Raw genomic sequence first — 19,746 nt, forward strand, 5'->3', positions numbered from 1 at the left:
GCTATTTCTTCTTCCAATCTCGCCCTAGATGTAGTATTGGTTCTTTCAATTTTTTTTTGCAACTGGTGTCTTTTGTTTATATTTTTTTCTTACAAGTTCTCATCTTTTCTTCCAACCAGGAGTCGTCACTATAATTCGCTGTGCTTCTACACACTCGCTCGCCTTCTTGTTCAATCTAAATTGTTTATTCGTTTTATTTTCATTTCCGAGCTTTCAGATGATTTTCTTTTCTTTTTTTCTGAACGTCCTTCCTGAATAACTTGATATTTCTATTGATCCTTTACGTGTGTAGACTTTTCAATCATCGCTCTTCTTTCTTCTGATCTTTAACTTCTTTTTTATTTGTTTCGCTCTTGGTCTATCTATATCATCTCCATTACTTCCATAATATTCTTTCTTCACTTTCTTTACTTATACCAAAAAGCTTTCTTTCTTCTATTCACTTGTTCTTCGATCTCTAGATATCTTGTCAGTCCTGCATTTCTTCATTTGCCGCTTCTTTTCTGTCCGAATCCTACCTATCTACCTAGAATCTTTGATTCCTTCTTTCTTTCATTCCTCTTTACATTTAACCTCTCTTCCAAGATTCTTTCAATGGATCTTTCAAATTTCATTTATTCCGTTCTTTTGTTCAAAAATAAGACAGCTTCCTCGGCTGTATTAAAAATGTCTTCTTCCATTCTTCTTACCTTTCTACTAATTTTCTTCTACCTAATTCAACTTTACCAGCCGCCTTTTTCACCTTTTCAACTAATGAACTTTCTCTTTTATCTTTCGCCATCCTCTATCTCAACATCGTTCCTAAACACCGCACCGCTTCGTAATTTCCATTCAACTTTCATCTTCCCAATCCAGTACTCCTCATAATTACTTGGTTTTTATTTAAACGTTGCGCCCCTTTCATCTTACCGCCTCGCCAGACTCTCCACTTTTTCCGAGAACTTCTTGATCATTTCACGATCAATCACTGTCTTCTCCACTCACCCTCCTGCCTGCGATTACGTTCCTCCCCCGCCACCCCTTTTCTTCCGCAACCGCACACTCTGCAAACCACCCCCGACGCTGAATAAACAAACCAACGTTTCAGTTTTTCCACCGGCAAAACCCGGAATAAAGGATAATGAGGGAATTTCGATCCGGCACGTAAATTCGGCGCGCGGAAAGGGCTCTAAACCCGTTGACAGTCAATAAGCCGGGGCTTAAACCCTCCACCGATTTCAAACCGGGCACTGCACGGACGCTTTACCCCCGTATCCGTGATACCGGAGTTGCGGCGTTCGGCCCGTTCCTGGACTTTGCATCAAAGCTCGCCCAAATCTCCGAAAGCTCTCTCATTTTCAACGGGACGACGCGCCACACCGTCTTGCGATCGAATCCGGAAAAAGACGATTTCCGGAGGCTCTCCGGGTGAGACCTAGCAACGAGTCATCTCGCTCTCCGATTTAATTAAGAAAGTTGTGCAGAAAAAAAGTGATTGGTGCATCGTGAGAGTCAGCAACGTCTGCCCGAATTTCACTTCTCGACGACTAGGAAATCTGATCTATTTGTAGATAATGAAAGGTCTCCCATTCACCACACGATATAATGTCCCATTGAAAACGAGCCCAGCTGAACACGTGTTCGTTGTCATAATTTCATAAAAAAACACAATGAAAGCGAGACAACCCAAATCGTTTCGGCTACCGTAGCTTATCTCCTGGTATGAGTTGACAGCGGGCCAGACCACCTCGCCGGCCCCGGCCCGCCGCGACCCCGCCGCCAACCATCTGGTCCACCTTACCTTATCGTAGATCTGAGTGCGACGAAAAAACCGTATCCGTGTCGTTTTCGGGAGCGCCTCGGTGTGGGCCCGTCCGGTCCTGGCCCGAACAATGGGTGCTTCGGTCGGCGTCCTGCTGTCAGGATCTGGAACGAGAAGAAATCCCAGGATTAGTTGATTCCGATAAGGTGGGGGCATTGTTGTCGTTTCCTGTATGAAATTGCCACACGCGTGAACGTTCAAGGTCGTCTCATTAATAATTTCGTCTGATGCTTGATCGATAGGTGTTTATCTTGCAGAGAGGATCGCGCCGTTGGGGGTCCACACCCGTCCGAGGGTCACCGGCTCGGATTCCACGCGAGAAATCCACTCAGAAATCGACGAAAGTGCGGCAGGATGGGGCACGGCCGCACCCCACGAGGGTCCCACGAATCGCGCGGTTTAAAACGCATCGATCGGTTCGGTTTCGCATGTTTCGTCGGGAACTGTTGCAGAATGAAATGTTTTTGCATGTTTTCGTACACGTAGAGTCGGTTTTTTTAAATTTTGATTCAATTTGTTGGTGGTGCTGGATGTCCCGAAGGGTAGTTTTGCAAACAATCATTAGAAATAAATATATTAGCGGTTTTCATTTACAGATCTCTTCAGTCATCAGCCAAAGATAAAAGGGCTGAACCAAAGAACCACAACTATTCGTAATTTGAGAAAAATAGTATATTTCAAACCAAGGTAAGAAAGTGGTTTCTTGCAGACCGCAGGCAAAGATTATAAACCGAGTCGTAGACGAGGTTTCTAAGTGCCTAAGGTCTGCAAGGACACTTTCTTAACAAGGTTTGAATCCAATTTTTTTCCCTACCGGCACAACTTTGTTGAAAAAAGTCAAAAAAGATGGTTATATTCGTGATTAAAACGAAAATTTTGAGAATTGAATAGTAGGCTGTGTTATTTGTTTAATTAACTTGTCATCGCATTTGAAGATTTGAGGTTTGTTCGAAAATTTGATATAAACAGGGTAAAGTAATCTACCTACCTAGCTTATCTGTTTATTTTCCAAATTATATGATTGACCTACCAACTTACTTCATTGAATTGGCTTTCATTTATCAATAACTTATTTCACTTTTGACACTTTTGACATTTGTATTTTGGTACAGTTTTACCATAAACATTTCATGATTAACTTTCTTACCTTAGCGAGAAAGTTGAATTTTCTCACCTCAAATGAGGTATCCACACCCTACATTTCTAACCGGTAGGGAGAAAAAGACTTTTCAGCTATAATGTAATGCTAATGAGTGATATATACGATTATCATCGATGATAATTACGAGAGAGACCGAGCTGCAGATTCAACGAGTTCGTAGGACGAGTGCTGCTCCGGTTTCACGAGTCATATCATCCTTATATCTTTCCCCAACGATTACTACGCATTTTACTTACAGTTTGTAATCGACTGATGTCGTTACATTTAGAGACGGAGCAAAATAAAGTGAGAGATTATTTATTTTATATTGTCCCTGTTATATCCTCTTACTAACCTAATTCACACAATTAACATTTTTGAAAAGCAATTGGGTCACATTACTATTGTTTTTTATTATTTATTGAGTTGAGTAAACCGGCGTTACTGTAATAAATAAATACATAAATATTTTCATAGTAACCATAGAAAGGGCAAGCAGACTTACATTAGCGAAAAAACATTGTCCTACTTTTTTCTGTCCCCGACTGTATGTATTTAATGTTTTTTGTAGAAATTATCATTAATATAATCATTGTCTTTATTTTGTCGGGAATTTCCACTATTCTGAAATATTGTTAACATGCTGTAGTAAGAGGGATATAAGAAACAATTGCTTTCTAATGTTTTTTTTTTTTGTATTGTAAAAAAGAGAAGTTTCAAGACTTTGATGTTGAGATCTTTTATGTGCAGATACTACATTATACGAGTCTGAACTTTTTAATTTATTTTTTACAAACATTTTGGGATGACAAGTTGAACAATAAATAACGAGTTTATACAAGATTTTTTAGACATTTACGATTGTTCAATACCTCTCTAGAAAGTGAGTCTGTATCATAGTTACCAGTGGGTGAAGGTTTGTTTCTCTTTCGTTCACTTCACTTTCGCTCCCTCTTTCGCTCCTAGTTTTCATTCACTCGTAAAATTTTCAAATTATTTCTCATAAAGTAATCTTAATTTTTTAGGAAAGATATGGTACCTCGCGGCACATGCTTCTTCCAGACATTATCAGGAACATAAAATAACTCTTCATCATCCATTTCCACAATTTACACAACGTGCACACAATCACTTTATCGACGTTAAAGAAATTTCTTTATTTTGTATTTTATTTTTTTTCCGTAGCAACAGGTCCGTCCAAAAAGGCGCTTATTTATATTTAAAATTTTGAATACAAAGTTACAGACTCACTTTCTTCGAAGGAGGTATCGAACAAAACCAAATACAGCACTCGAGAATAAGGCTGCTTTCGTTCACTTGAATTGCGTGTTCGTCCACGAAGCGGAGCAATTCGCGTGAACGAAAACTTTGTCTCACTCTTACTGTAAATAACTATTACTTTGTCTTTGTTGCTCAGAACTGCTTTTTTCATACTATTTTTCCAGCATTTCATCCATTCTTTCTTTTTGCCAAAATATTGGATTAACTCCCTTTATTTTCAATTCATATTTTTATATCAGATGGTATTTTTCGCATATTTTGGATGGCACTTGGTCCTAGTTTTTTTTTTTTTTTTTTTTTTTTTTTTTTAAATTGCCATTCCCGTTTTTTGCCATACGGCTTTTACGGTACCTTTCGGTCGGCCGTTTTTCCAATTCATGTTCCTTGTTCCTTTGCCTATCGGTGATGCGACGGGGCTCCGGGGCACTTTCCCCGGCCACCCACGCCCATTCCACCTGACATTCACAGACATACACAACAACATATTTTCAATTCATATTTTTATATCAGATGGTATTTTTCGCATATTTTGGATGGCACTTGGTCCTAGTTCATCTGCCTATATACCTGTCAGAGTATTCCACTGACAAATCCAGATATTCGGGAAAAAGCAATACCTAGGTACTTTTTCATTCTTTTTAGCAATAATCACATGAATTTTGCTTGAAGTTTTTCTCTTAAATTTTTTTCACATAATCTTCGTTGAAAGGTCTGGGTCAATAGAAATTTTGCGTTAAAACTTCTTTGCACATAGACTAATAAATACATCACGAAACATATTCCTAAATTAGTTCAAATATCCTATTTTTTCACCTCCCTACTCCTGTTACATTTCTTTTTTTTTACACGACGCATCGTGTTCCTTCCTTTCCTCTCTTTACTTTCTTTGTTCCATCAATATTTATTTTCACTTACTCGAAATCTGTAATTTAGGTATTCATCTTTTATTCTTGCGAACATTCTCCACAAGAAACTTGATGTTTTTATTAGAGTTACTAACTTAAAAACTTTTATGTTGCATTCTGACTTTTTATCTTTCTTCTTCTTACATATTCCTGTACTTACTTGTTACTTTTGTTCAATGCCCATCTATTGCCAATATTCTTTATTCTCTTTCCCCGCTTCTTAATTTTTTTCACATAAAATGTTTTTATTTTTTGACAGCTGGTAATTCTTATACCCTCTGAAGTTTTTGTATACGTTCACCTTTTCCTCCAATTACTTCTTACTCATTCCACACATCACTGAACTTTTCATAAGACCTTCAAACGAGATCACTCTTTTTATCTGTTTATCTTCGCATAAACACCGTTCACGTTGTTTTGGCCTAATGGGAGGCCATGATTTATATTTTTAACGTTGGACACACTGTTTGATATCCGTTACTAAAGTGCCTGACATGCGGACTTACCAAAATGAACGTAACATATTCCTGAATTTCTCGCGATGTCTGAGCATTCTTCTATTGCAAACTAGTAAAACTGACAACAATGCACTAAACATTGACGCTATTTATAACCTCAAACTTAGAAAAACTTAACCTAATTCAACAGACAGCATTACTACCAAATTATATGCAAAACTTCCATGGCCTCCCATTATGGCAAAACAACGTGAATCGTGAATGCATTTTACATTATCTCCTCCATACTAGGTGTCTAGTCTTTTGGTCTACCGATTCTCTGATTCACTTCACTTTGTGACTTTTCTTACACCCTTCCATATCCGCAATTCAGTGATTTCTTTACAATCTGACCTATTTTTAGTTTTTGACTCTAACAAAAAAGCAACATAATGTAGGTACTTGCTGAAATTTGTTTATTTTTCCTGTTCGAAGCTGGTCGATTGAAACACGTTTTAAAAAAACCATTCCAAAATCTCCCATTTCCACCTTCTGTATTCCGTTGCATTTCAATAAGTTACCCGACCGTGTCGTGATGACTTTGGATTTTGTATGCGTCCCACTGGCTCAAGCCAGGTTTTAACTTAAGCCGGATCTAAAATGAATACTGTAAACCATCCCTTTTTACCCCGTCACGTGGTCCCGAACAACAACATTCCCCCTTATCGTTTTAAGTGAAACCGCACGCATGTCTCGAATATTTAAATGTCGACGATTGTTTTCTTATTGCGTAAGGCCCTCGTTCGTCTCTCGTCTGACGGAAAAGCGTGAACGGTTTGGGGAAAAAAAGTGCGTGGGCTGGTGAGTGCGTGTGCGTCTCTCTGTGTGTATGAATTTCGGGGCGAACGGTGCCAACGGATATGAGGTTTGCAATGACAGGAGATTAAACAGGAAGTCGGATCCTTGGAGAGATTTCGGGAGTGATGCACGTGGATAACAGGTGGGGGAAATCGGTTTTTAAACGTTTAAATTGGATCCAGGGCTAAGCCGGCCGGTTCGAATTATTCATTTCCGAACGGTTATCGGTGGACGTTATTGTCCAGTTTGGTTCGTTCTGTTTTCCATTTTGCGTTCGTTTAATCTATTTAATTATCGTTGTTTTGTGAAGCACTGTTGCCAACAGGACCGATTTTCACTTCTCGTAGATCTCGACACTGTGCAGTTCTAACTACGTGACTTGGATAAGTTTGCCATAAGTCTGACCCAATTTTTTTTTGTCACAAAAATTGCAAAAGCGCAAACAGAAAAAACACTAATTTATTAAATTTTGTTGACATTTTGGTGTCTCTCTCGATTTTCCACGTTCCATATATTTTTTTTTTTTTCTATTTTGCGTTTAGAAGTCTATTCTAGCACCCAAATGACGTCATTTGAGTGCTTTAATAGGTCGTTGGCGTGTTAGAATAGACTAGTAAAATTTACTGTATTGATGTTGGTAGCGTGAAGTGTCAACTGACAGACGTCAAAAAATAAATCTCGCAGAGAACAAAGCAAATTAATAAATAACAATGAACAAACCGTTTAATTTTCATTCTGGGATTTGGACTTCTCCGGCAGTAAATTTTCTAACGTCTTTTGTGCAATTTGCCTAATTTGCCGCGGCGTTAGTGATAAACTTTCATCAGCATTCATTTTCAAACATCAAATGCGATAATAAAAAAAATCCGACGTTTTAAATTAATTTTTTTCACAGCCGGCTAAAATTATGCCACATCCTAAAAAATGTCACCAACCACCGCAAAATTTATAAAATGGTATAAAGCGACAAAATAGAAAAAATAGTATAAAAGATTCGTTGCAGAAGGTCCTTCAAGCACTCATTTGTTAAAAAATGTAATTTTAACATGTTTCGTTACTGAAAATTAAGAGCAACTTTTATTAGATCGTTAAACATTAAAAAATAGGTGTCTACACAAACAATGAACTAAATCACTCATTTGATCCAACGAAAAAATTAGATTTTGTTGTTAAAAATTTGTTATAAATTTTGAAGGTATTTGAGCAGTCACTTTTTTAGACAATTATTATTGATGAAACGTGTCCGCACAACATTTTGTACACCCCTTAAAATCTGTCAAAAGTGCGAGCGCTTTAATAGAAAAGTAAAATTGCATACATTTATAGAAAATACTTTAAAAACAGACAACTATGGCAGGAATATTGTTGAAAAAGGAGACAATATTTGCAATAAATAAATAACAATAAACGGCAAATGTCACGTTTTTGCATCTGCAATCACGTTTAACACAGTTTTCTTTTTTCTTGCAAACCAGACGTGATTTAACATTTTAAAGAGTATGTAAAAATTACGTTTTTAAGACTTGGGTTATTGCCTTAATGGAATTTTACTCTTCACCGCTAAAATATCTGCTTTTAAAATTTAAAAAAAGTCCGTTGGAAAATAACCGAGATATTAGGCTCGAAAGTGGGACCCCCTGTATACTATATACCGTCGATGGACAAATAAAACTGGGACAAAAATGACAGTCACATAAGTCAAAATTTACAAATTTGCATCGTTTAATTACGGCTTTATCACAAATAGGTTAACTTTAGTATGACATATTATGTAGAGACTGACAAAGATATTGACAATTCAATGGTCTGATTTACATTGATTAAATTTTAAGTGTCCCAGTTTTATTTGTCCACCGACCGTACCTAGCATTCCAAAAATTAAAATTTTATTTCTATAAAAAGCCATCTTAACTGTTAAATGGTAAAAGCAATATTATGTTCTACTCACAATAACAGAATTTTCAACATTTTATTGTTGTATTCCAAATTTATACCAGTATAATTATAACTCAACAGTGAATTTACAGTTATAATTCACACGTGAGTTATGACTTATGTTATAACACACGCGTTACTTATAGACCACTTTACTGGTCTGAAATGAGAACAATTATAACTCTATAAGTGGCATGTGTTGGATAAAACAAATAAGTTAATTATTTGATTAATTAACCTACTCATTAAATTTAAAATTTAACTAAAACTGAAGCTTCTATTTTTAGTTCTACAAACTCATTCTGTATGACATTTAAATTCACATTGTCATTAATTTACGGAAATTTCTGCTGTGAAATAATATTTCTACATTTTTTTTTTGACTCATCTATTTTGTTTTTGGTTTAAAACAAAAACTGATATTTGAAACTAATTATGCAATCGGTTTAATTGAACGATTAATTAATTAAATAGTGAATGGAGGCGATAAATTAGCAATGTTATCTTCATTAAATAATTCCTGCCATTTAAACAAAAATTGTCAAAATTATCATTTGGAATAATTTTCGCTAGTTTAACTTTAAACGTCCAATCATTAAATTAAGTCGACGGTTATTGCTTTCTTTTAAATTATTTTAAATAACAATTATCTATTGAAGCAGAAAAAACATAATTGTGGTAAGCGTTATTAAATTTACGATTTAATGTTAACTCTACGTGTGATAATTTAAAGCTTGAGGTAAATGTCAGTCAACCACTAGTTTTACAAGTCAATATTATTAATAACAAATAATGTTTATCTTCAAGCGGTCGAAAATCGTTCCTTTGTGTATGTCTTTGAAAACGGTTGAAGTAGCTACTTTTTTTGTAAGCGGACTTGAAACACTTCAAATCCAAGGAGTTGAAATGTCCACAAGCGGCTCGACAAAGTCAAATGTAAGGTCATTTGAAGCATTTCTCGTGATTTATTTATCAATAATTATACCAAATATTTAATAATTAAATTATCCCTATTGAAAAAAGAGCGAAATAACGAAATTATTACCTAATATTTAACTAGTGCCCCTGTGGTGTAACACGAGTCGCCCATGTGCATGATGACAGATGTCAAAATCAAAAATAGCAACAAGGCCGTTCAACGTTAAAAATCAAACTTTAGACTTTAGCAGACTTATAATATTATTGCACCTTCAAGTATCTACTAATAATATTGCAACAAGAGAACTAGGAATTATACAGGTGCCTTAAAATTTGAAAATTGTCATTTTACTGTAAGTGCAGCAAAAGGAAATAAATGAATTCATGTCCGATTTTTTTTTGTGATTCGCTTGAAGATAAAATAGTATATATTAATCAGAGTAGAATGTCTTTTTGTGCTTCGCCCAGTTGCGACCTCGACTTCGTCTCGGTCTTCAATCTCTGGGCTTAGTACAAAAAGACACTTCTATTCTTAATGACATAATCTACAATTTTTAGCCTAATTTCTGTTGAAAGTGCCATTTGTCAACTTAAATTAACTTCATGAAACCTAAGAAACATAAAAAGGTTTCGTATTTTGGCTTTAAAGTTTCAAGGAACTACTCAGCAAAATTTTTATTTTTAGTTTAAAAGGGCAGTTGTCATTCGAAATGACAATAATAAATTAGAAGATTTGTTAAACTAATAAGTTTCGTCATTCAAGTAATTCGAATCATTTCAAATAACTTTTGTTACTTGTTTTAACATGATTTAATCTAAACATGTATTTGATAATTAAATAATTAAACGTAGACAAGTATTTGCGACGCGACCACTTGGAAATGGTTAATAAATTTAACTGACAATAAATAAATAATAATAAATTAGCTACAAGAACAATTGACTAATAAAATGCCAGTTGTCAATGTAAATCATAAAAAAATCTAAAGGGCATAAATGAAGGTTTAATTTGTCATTTTAAAACGGCTAAAAACTGTCCGGTGAAATTTCTATCAACGTGGCATTCATTTTAAACTGACAGTTTTTAGTTTAAAATGACACTCACCATTTGAGATTAATTCATTTTATTTTATTAATCGTGATCAATAAATGATTAGCGGAAATGATAAATTATCAGAATCAACTGTGATCGCAAATTGTTTCCGTCATTTCAATTAATCGTTGTCAGTTTAAACAGCAACTTTAAAAATATTGCTACTTCGAATGAATCTCGTCTGAAAAACGAAAATTGAGGTCATTCTGAAAAAAACTAAAACAAAACCAAATTAAATCATCTACGATTCGCTTCCGATCCGGTTATGTGCATTTACACACAAGGCTCTCCTCTCGGTCCCTTCTTATTTTCACTTACATTCAACATTATTATTGAGCATTATTAATTTCGTCTCGAAACAATTTCCTGTTCCTGTACGGTGCACGCTGCTGCATTCCGACCCCCGGTGCACTTCTGGTGACTCCTTCCGAATCTGTTACCACCGTTTGTTGTCCTCTAGCCAAGTCATCGAAATCTCTCCCGTCCATTGTTTCATTTTCGACTTCCAATTTCCTCAATTAGTCGATTTTCCGAATCGGCCTTTGCACAAAGCGCCGATTCGCCGCGAGACATCGCCAATTTTACGACGCTTTGTCCTCACCAACAGCCGCATTCTTCGGACACTTTCGACCGGCCGTCGACGACATTCACCTCATTTTTCACCAAATTACGAAAACAATCGACTTGTTGCGAGTTTCCCATTAAAAATGAGAAATACCGGCAGCTGGGCCGCCGCCGTCGACGATGATGATGATGATGATGATGATTGGGAAAAAGGAGCACGGTCTCTCTTCACATGCCCGCGTTATACCGTCGATGATTAATGGTGAAATAGTGAAGCAGCACCGGCATTTTACTGGACGCAATCTTAGACGGTGAACATTTTTTTTGTTGTTCTCGTCGAGGCGAGTGTGTGTTGGTTGTTGTTGCCGTTGTATTCTTTTTAATACCTCTCGCGGCTTCCATCTTTTAATTGCAAATGGCGTTTCTCGACACGCCAGCTCCAATTTTGAACTGGTTCCATTTGATTTTTTTTTCCTCATCTCCTCTTCTCGTCTTTTTCTTTTGTCATCGTCATTGTTTTCTTCTTTTTCACGATCGGGTCCGCTCATACAAACCGTAAGGACGACTCTAATCGTTTTGACGTCCGTAATCCTCGACACCGTTAAGTCCTCACTGATACTTTAAGCTCCTTTTCGGTGTACGACTTTTCATCCACCCGTCACCCGTGTGGGTGGTTCTCTTCTTTTTCTTTTTTTAATTCTACATCACCTCAGTTCCACCTTCACCGTTCTCGGCGGACATTTCCCCAAAAACGAACCCGTCTCAGGGTCGGGGGCGGTTTCCCGGGATGAGCGGCATTAAATCGGAGCCGGCTGCGGTGTGTGTGGAGGGTGGCGGCTTTTAAATAAAAATGCAACGTTTCCATGAATAATTTCGGTGGAAATGTGCCGCCGCCGCCTCCAGGGGACGCTGCCCTGTAGCGATGTAATTTCACAATTCAGTGGGTCTGTCGCGGGGTGATATGATGACCTGGCGGAGCGAGCCGCCGCCCGCCGCCCCTCCCAAACGAAAAACATCATTTTAAACTAGGAATTAAAGACTTCCCTCGAAAAATCTTTGCAAAAAAGTGGACAAACATTAAATGACACCAAAACTAGACGGAAAACGACAAAACGCATTTGACCCAGTCAGTTTAAATGACAATATTGTCATTTTAAAATCATCTCATCCTAATGCCACCTTCGCTATGCGCTGCGATTTGACAATAATACTTCTAGACAAATGACAATCCAGATTACCGAAATAGGTTGAAATGACAATCAACTAGTTTTAATTGACAACGCGATTTGATTTGTTAAAAGTGCTAGTTTAATGGCTACAAGCTAAAGTCCATTCAAAAATTAAAAAACCACCACCTGTTGCTTTAGGTTGGTAAAATTTAAAAAACCCTAGGTAGATATTCTTTCATACTATGTTGGTAACTATACATTATGACATTTATTTGATTGAAAATAAAATTCAATTGGTTTGAATTTCGTTCATATTGTTTTATTAGCAGCACGTTTCATTTATTTATTGATTCTTATTATTTTTACTTAAACATGACCAGAAAAACAAGACACTTAATAAACATTTAACCTCAAAATTACAAGTCTCACCAAATTTTACACTAGACAGCGTTGCCGATAGTAATTATCGAGGAAAATGCGACGTTCGTGGTTTTTTGATTTTTGAATGGACTTTAAGTAATTATCAACCTGTTGTCAAAGCTCTATTTAAATAACAACTTTTCACAAATCAAATTGATAGGTGTCATTTAAAATGGGATTTGACAATATGGTGAAAATTGTTTATTGATGAAAATGATGAAAAAAACATGAAAATAAAATTTTTTGGTGAGTTTCCTGTACAATCTTGTCTGAAGTGAAGCAAGAAATGGCAAAAATTTAAAAAGCATCATCATTTTCCGCCCTTTGACCACCGCCGTGTTAGCCCCCCTAGTCGCAGCTGTTGCGGTCCGCGATAATTAGCAGATCCGGTCCTGTCCCCGGCCCCCAAATCCAATTCGATAATTTTATTTGTACGGAACGAGGTCGTAATGAAGTTTAGACGAGTGTACCATCCGAAAAATCGCCCCCTCTCCATCTTGCCGGTCGTCATCCCTCTCTTTCCGCGTTTGCACGCCAATAATGTCAATACTGCCGAGTCGAAATTGTTTTTTGATTGAGTTTTTCCCTCCCCCTCGTCGCCCCATCTTGACGAGAAGGTGGATGAGGTCCTTCGCGTTTATTTTCGTGCGGTGCCCGCGATAATAAAACGAAAAACAAATCAATCTATCAACGTGTCGACGGGGGGCGCCAACGGTCCCGTCCCGAGCCGACAAAAGCCATGTTATTCCATATTTAATGCGCGGCAGGTAGATGGGACTCGGGGGGCGATCACGAACGGGGGTGGTCGATGCGGCGTCGGGGTGACCGGGTCGCGAAACGATTTTTTCACGCATTCGTTACGCACCAGGCCGTGAGAAGAGAGAACCGAGTCGTAGATTAACCCATGCGGGTTTTTATCGACACGGATGACAGGCGGCACCTGTACGTGTTATATGTATTAAATTGACAATTTAAAATTATTCGTGCAAAATGCAAACATTTTAATTAATCAACGACCCAAAAATTAAATGTCATTATTTTTTATCAATATTCTTCAAATATACAAATGACACATTGAAGATTTAGCTGATTTCTGTTTCACTTTCAACTTTCAATTTTTCAACTGAGAGATTGAAGAAATTTTACTCAAGAATTATTGTCAGTCAATTTAATCATTTCAAATGACATTCCGTAATTTAATTAATCATAATCAAAATAAATTGACTCGATGTTCTTGTCATTTTAAACTGAAAACTGAAAGTCAAATTAAATCTGAAAAATACAAAAATTTTATCAGTTTGACGCAATGTCAGTTTTTAATTTGTCAATTTTAATTAATTAAAATGGAAATTATAATTCTCATTGCAATTGACACTGAATTAATACAACCTATTTAAGACAACAATTGTGCACATTGTGGTAATAATTGCAAATTGACAAGGATTATTTGCAATAATAATTGTGTAATTATTTTACCTGACATGCAATCTATATTTTTCAGTGAAAAATTAAACCATACAATAATTTTCAATTTGGTAAATTGATAACTACCATTTTAGACTGCATAACTGTCTGATGTTGAAAAATTTAGATTCATAACTAAGTTTAAATTGACAAGTGTCATTTCAAAATAATTGTCAATAACAACTGTCAATATAAAAACATTGTCATATGTAGTATTAGCTCGAATTAGGATGACAATTGTCACTTGATAATTAATTTAATTCTATTATTATCGGTTTCAAATAACCGTCCCCAGTCAACATCAGACATGTTAACACATGTTTTAAGACAACAGACGAGAGATACAAATGTCGTAGACTGTCCCGTACCGGCGTCAACTGTCACCGATGCCAATTAACACCCGTACGAGTCAATCAACGAGTCCATTTTTCTCTCTCTCGTCTTGACATTCCTGTGACAGCTAATTAGACGGTTCCGAATCGCGGAAACGGTCCAGATAGACCGTTGAATTAGGCAATGCAGAAAATTCGCATTAAAAAAACGAAAATAATTGGATGTTACACGAATAATATTTTGTAAATGGCGGAAATACGAAATTGGGAGAAAAATTAAAAACAACAGGTGTTCGACTCGCTCAATTTTCTGGCTTATTCTGTGTGACTTAATTTCGACGGCTTCTGTTCCACCGACCATGTGCCTGCCACAAGAAAAAGGGATTTCAACTGCGCGACGATAGTGTCATGTGACATTTTTGACGTTCTGTAAAGCACCTGTCATTTGACGCGTGGCTAATTGGGTAATTTATCAAGTTGGCCGTGGCGACAAGAAATCGATTGCATTGTCAGTGACGGAGTGCATTTTTACAATTTCGTTTTTGTTTGCTTTTCTGATCGGGAATGGTCGACGTGAACTGGACAATTTCACGAAGTCGCACGATGTCAACGCAAGAGAAAAAGAACGACCTTGCACGTGTTTTTTTTTTTTCTAAGCGATTAGACTGAATTCTATTTTAATAGAAATCAATTATGGGATTGTGTCAATCCGAGTCGCACTTCGAATCCATTCAGTGGATCTCTGATCTAATAGATTGGTGAGTTTTTGGATCAGAACATTCGGACATTGTGTCATTTGTGGGAGCAGGCTGCGTGATCAAGCAAAAAATCAACAACCGAATTCTTCGATCCATCATATTTTAGATGCATCATGTTAATTTATTAATTTTAACTTGAAAATCAATTTATTCTTAATGTAACCATGCACTTATACAGGGTGTTTGCGAATTCCGAATTCAGAACCTGGTAGGGAAGGACCCAGTGGAGCTCGTAAATACAGGGTGATTTTGAAAGTTGTGCGGATATTTTAATCACGAGCTACTGGCTTCATGTAGAACTCGGAAAAAATATTTTAAAAATTCTGTCAAAAAATAAAATGGCATTTATTTTTTGAGCTACAATTTTTTTAAATTGCTTTTAGTTTTCTACGTTGTGCTACAACTTCGTAGGTAAAATTTCGGCACATTTTAAAAATACACCCTTGTATATCATGTTTTATAAAATGTACGCCAATGTGAAGTAACCTATAGGAAATATGCTTTAAAACAAGGAAACCGCATTGGTGTACGTTTTATAAAATATGATATACAGGGTGTATTTTGAAAATGTGCCAAAATTTTACCTACGAGGTTGTTTGATGACGTAGACGAGTAAAAGCAATTAAAAAAAATTAATGTCATTGACGTCCCGATGTTTTTTTAATTTCCTGAAGTGATCCCCTATAACGTTCTGAATTCGGAATTCGCGAATTATGAGACACCCTGTATGATCGTTTGAACTGATCAGTTTATCCTAAACAGTCGGATTTTGTGATCGTTGTCCTTCAGATCTGATTTATTTCTGTATAAGTTGATGGCAATAAAAATGACAGTTTAAATGACAATATGTCATCGGTAGACTTAAAATGTCATTGTCAATTTATGTCAAATTTGAAGTTTAAATGACTGTCGGTTTAAATCAAAGTCAATTAAATCATTTCAATTTTAGTTTTCTTGTGACAAATAAAATTCTTACTTAGTCAATTGCTCACAGATCATATTACCAATTGCAGTTTAAATGATCGTTGATTTAGATTAACGATTATAGTCGAATTAAAAAATATTCAATGTAGACCTGACAAATGAAATTCCTAATTATTCAATTACTTTGAAATGTACATTGTCATTTGCTGTTTAAGTCGTTGTGAATTTAAATTAACTAGTACAATTAATTTAAGAGTTTTGGTTTGACGTTTACGTTGTTATATAAAAATGTTATTGTCATTTAAGTTTAAAGGATTGTCAATTTAAATTAGCAATCATGGTTCAATCGTTCAATTCAAATTTTTTTATAAGAAAATAGGACGTGTGTTGGTAATCGCGGAAGTTCTTGCGCTTCTTCTCTTCTAATGCCTTCGATTCGGTTAATTAATGACAATGTGAATAATAGAAGAGCAGATCGAGTCGAGGTGAAAACAAAAGGGAACACGAGAGCTGAAAAGAATTAATTACTGAAGCAACAATATAATTAGTGGAATAATTACGGTCTGAAAAAACGTAATCAATAATTAATTACATAATAAATTACTATCCAAACAAATTATCGTAACGTTTCACGCAATCGTAACGCCGTAAGTAATGAACACGTCACACTCGGCCCGAACCCGAGAAGAACGAAATCGTGAAGAACGACGACGACGACAAAGCAAGAAGAAGGAAGAAAGAAAAGACCGTCGGCGTAATTGAAGGTCCCGGCGTGTTTTGTGGCGTGTTTGGCCCCTCGTATACGGGACCCCCCGTCGGGGGGGCTCTGTTTCGGCGAACGTCCTGGCCTGGGGGGGCGCCATTACCCCGACGGGGGGTCTTTCACGAGCCCATGCTCCACCACGCCCCGTCTAGTGCGTTCTGTTTGTCGACCGCGGCCAACTTGTCCCGGCGAAAAGTCGTAATATTTTTTTCGGCCCCCGGAGGAAACGCCGCCCCGAACAAACGGAAGTGTGTAGTACGAAGTGCAAATAATTGAATGTCAATAAGAGGAAAACTCAAACACGCGGCCCACTTAGATCGGCAAACACGATCACGACTTGGAAAAACTCGATTTTTCGGGACGGGGGGCGGCGGTGTTTGGGGGCGAGCGCGTGGGAGGGGTGTGATTATTTTCCGTTTCGATTGTTGACTTCTCCTGTTATAAATCTTGTTATATACAGTGTGTCGAGGATAGGTTGTGTAGTGTCACTAATAGGGCGGCGTGCTGGGAGCGACGGGGTGCCCCCGGGCCACCCTTTCATGGCCAACTGTTACTTGCTACATGCTCCCCGAGGGCCGGTACGATTTTTCACACTGTAAACATATCAAGTGGAAAAGCCCCCGGACAGGGCCGGCCTTTCGCAGCACCAAATTAACGGACACTTATGCAAAGGGCCCTCTTAATTACCCCTTGTCAACCCTTTGACGTTGCCTGTTTGTCTTTTCAAACTAGAAACTGTCATTTAAAACATAACATTCGAATTAATGGTTGTCACAGTGAAATCTTAATTCTTACTTAAAAAAATCTCAGGTAAATTGTCCAAAATATGAAGTACAAAAAATTGTGTCATTTTCTTAGGTCATACAAAAAATTATGACTAGATTTTTCCATTATTAAACCAATTACAAAAAGTCTTAATGTTCCGTCATTTGTTTTAAACTCTAAACTAAACTAAATACCGAAATATTTAACCATTTTCTAATAAAAAAAAAATCGAGCAATCAGATTTTTTTTTGTTACCAACTGCTTTGCAGCCGAACGTTGTCAGGGTTCATTTTGACATTTTTTACCAAAAACAACAATAATAATTGTTTTCAATGGAACTATTGCAAAATGTATGATCACTATTTTCAATACAAATTGAATTTCAATTGGTTTGGATTTTAATACACACAAGGTCTAGCTATTGTTTGAAAAATCACGCCACATTATGCCCTAACAAATTCCAAAAGCCTTGGGTGCAACATCAAAAACTGCACCGGACTCTTCAATCATTATAAAACAATTCGCCACTGGATAAATGAAGCTGCGTGTTTACATTGTCTCATTGCATGTAAACATAACCTCAAACAACAATGATCTACCGTTGTCTCGAATTCCAACTGAAACTTTACGGCGTCACCATCCGTGGGGCTGCACCACAAAAGAATCGTCTCTCGTGGTTTTCTTAAACTCCAAACTTCCAAATTTGGGCATGTGAAATTGTAAACACAGGTGACGTCATCAATCCCGTTTGTCTCCAGTATCGCCAACTTGTTCTAGAAATTAACAAAATCACTAGGAATATTCAAGAAGATTTGCCCCGATCTAGTAGTCGCGCGTGAATTCGAGATAACCTACCTAAGATAAATCTCGAAATTTACGGTAACGGAAATGCGTAAAAGTGCATCTAGCGCAAGAAGGACACACACTGGGTAAGTCTAACACTACTTTGACTAAAATATCGAATTTTGTAACACCAAAACAAGGGTTTTGAAAAGCGAAACATCGACTCTTCCCGCTGACGTTTGCTACTACCAACCTAAAACTCTTGAAAATTAAAATGAGAAAATGTTGTGATTTTAATAAATATGCGACGGTTTTTAGTCGTTCAACTGAAAATGACAAGATTTGCTGGTCTGAATTGTTGGCAATCGAAATTTTGTCCAATTATTGCAGTAGATATTAAATCGACGCTAATTCGAAAATGTGAGGTTATGATTGGTTGTTATTGTTTTGATTTTTGCTCGATATTATTACAAAAATAAGAATATTTACATCAATAAGCATAATTACATCAAATTGGATAATTGCAGTGAAGTACCCTCAACGTGGCTTTAGTTGTAGGAGACAGGACCGGCTCGGCCCAAAAATTTCTCCAGAGGGGTATTATGTTAAATGAATTTATTAATCTGGCAAGTGATGGGAGTACCTGCAGTGTGTGTAAATTATCAGTTTAAAATAAGAATGGTCAAGGTTTGTTTGAAACGAGATTTTGAAGAGAAAATTGTCGATTAAATTTGACAGTTGTGTCAAGAGTAAATCGATTATTTGTTATTGTCAGAAAATACAACAGGAAGATTTTGCACGGTACCAGTCCCTAATTGGTGTTTTCACAGGTACCGGGGGCAGCGGCAAAAAGTCCAGGTCGAAATTGGCGAATGTGTTTTTAATTTAAATTCCGAGTTGTCCGCGGCGGTGGAAAGGCGGACGCACAACGAACGGGGAACACCGAAGAAAAGACGAAAAAAAAACGTAAAAGAATAGACCGGAGAATGATCCCATGCTACTAAGATCGACAGCTAATCTATGCGTCGTTATTTTTTACAACGTGCCGTGAAATTAGACGCCCGAGATTTTTGGCTGTCATGGTGTGCCTTCACTTGTTCAATCAATCGCTCGCTTATACACATAGATTACTTGATAGGCGTAAGAAAATGGAATTCTCACAAAATAGATCAGGTCGGCTGGGGCTGCAGTCATGTGAAAAAAATATCGAATCGTATTCGTGTAATTGCGTTAGGTTTTTGTCGTCGTCACGGCCGTCTTTGCTCGTGTGCGTTTTGTTTTGTTTCGGTTATTGCGCCGGGTGGGCAGACGGTGGGTTTTTAATTAGTCCGTTATTGACTTATCGGTGGATTTATTTATGTTGTTATCGGGAATGCAGCCGGACCGTGAAAAACGAAATTTTATAGCAGAACCGCGGATTTGTTCTAGAACCGAT

General features: G+C 37.0%; 1 protein-coding gene and 1 long non-coding RNA gene across 2 annotated transcripts in view; one reads left to right on the forward strand and one right to left on the reverse strand.

The window, feature by feature from the left end:
- Window positions 1-711: 711 nt before the first annotated feature.
- LOC138128306 (uncharacterized) lies at window positions 712-18,552 on the reverse strand. Its single transcript, XR_011158594.1, has 3 exons — window positions 18,384-18,552; window positions 18,128-18,301; window positions 712-1,905 (listed from the first exon to the last, which is right to left on the reverse strand). It is a non-coding gene; the product is annotated as an uncharacterized lncRNA (long non-coding RNA).
- The window catches only part of Lim1 (LIM homeobox 1), a 63,713-nt gene continuing 62,316 nt past the window's right edge, over window positions 18,350-19,746 (forward strand). Inside the window, exon 1 of the mRNA XM_069044509.1 lies at window positions 18,350-18,457. The gene's annotated coding sequence lies outside the window, so the exon portion shown is untranslated. The remainder of the gene's footprint in view (window positions 18,458-19,746) is intronic.

The sequence above is a fragment of the Tenebrio molitor genome, chromosome 4, assembly GCF_963966145.1.
Source record: "Tenebrio molitor chromosome 4, icTenMoli1.1, whole genome shotgun sequence".
Classification (NCBI taxonomy): Eukaryota; Metazoa; Arthropoda; class Insecta; order Coleoptera; family Tenebrionidae; genus Tenebrio; species Tenebrio molitor.